This window comes from Rhinopithecus bieti, unplaced genomic scaffold (assembly GCF_001698545.2).
Source record: "Rhinopithecus bieti isolate Rb0 unplaced genomic scaffold, ASM169854v2 scaffold_15197, whole genome shotgun sequence".
NCBI classification, from domain to species: Eukaryota; Metazoa; Chordata; class Mammalia; order Primates; family Cercopithecidae; genus Rhinopithecus; species Rhinopithecus bieti.
Genome location: NW_016808366.1, coordinates 941921 through 942586, shown reverse-complemented (window position 1 = coordinate 942586; position 666 = coordinate 941921). Strand labels below are relative to the sequence as shown.

At 62.5% G+C, this 666-nt stretch overlaps 1 protein-coding gene across 1 annotated transcript in view; it reads right to left on the bottom strand.

Moving 5' to 3' along the window:
* Nucleotides 1-184, bottom strand: part of PHF20 (PHD finger protein 20) — a 189067-nt gene extending 188883 nt beyond the window's left edge. The window contains exon 1 of the mRNA XM_017886648.1: nucleotides 85-184. The gene's annotated coding sequence lies outside the window, so the exon portion shown is untranslated. The remainder of the gene's footprint in view (nucleotides 1-84) is intronic.
* Nucleotides 185-666: the final 482 nt, after the last annotated feature.

Sequence of the window (666 nt, the reverse complement as noted above, 5' to 3'; positions counted from 1 at the left end):
GCACGGCGCGCGCGCAGCGCGGGCCCGGCCCGACCCGGCCCCGGACAGCCGGCTTCGCCTCGCCGAGCCTCGCCGCGAGCTCACCTCACGGCCCCACTCCGGCTGCGCCGCTCCAGGACCAACCGACAGAAGGACTCTGCGTGCTCTACACCACGTGACTCCCGGGACGCGCCCAGCGTATCCCCCGCCCCCCACACAGACGCATCATCGCCACCACCGAGTGACGTAAGGTCCCAGCGGCCCCGCCCCCGGCCCCGTCCGCCCGATCACCGTAGCAACCGCCTGCGCAGGCCACGCCCACTGCCCTGACGCGCGGGAAACAGGCCTGCGCCCTATCAGGAACACGAAGCCCCTACTCACTCGTAATCACTGAGATCTCGGAAGCCGGGGAATGGACGCTATCCATCACCCGTTAATTTTGCCACCTAAATGTGTCTCAAAGCTTCCCACTTCTCCATCGAAGCGATCACCATCTCTCCAAGATGATGATGGTCTCCCCCCTATTACTCTTCGCCGTTCTAATCCATTCTTCGTACATGGGCAGAGACGTCTTTTCAAAACGCCATCCCCTGCTCAAAGCCCGTTTCCCTCCCTACTCCGAATTAAGATCTAACTCTTCACCTACACTATCTACCAGGCTCTTCAAAGTCTGGACCTGACCTGCCG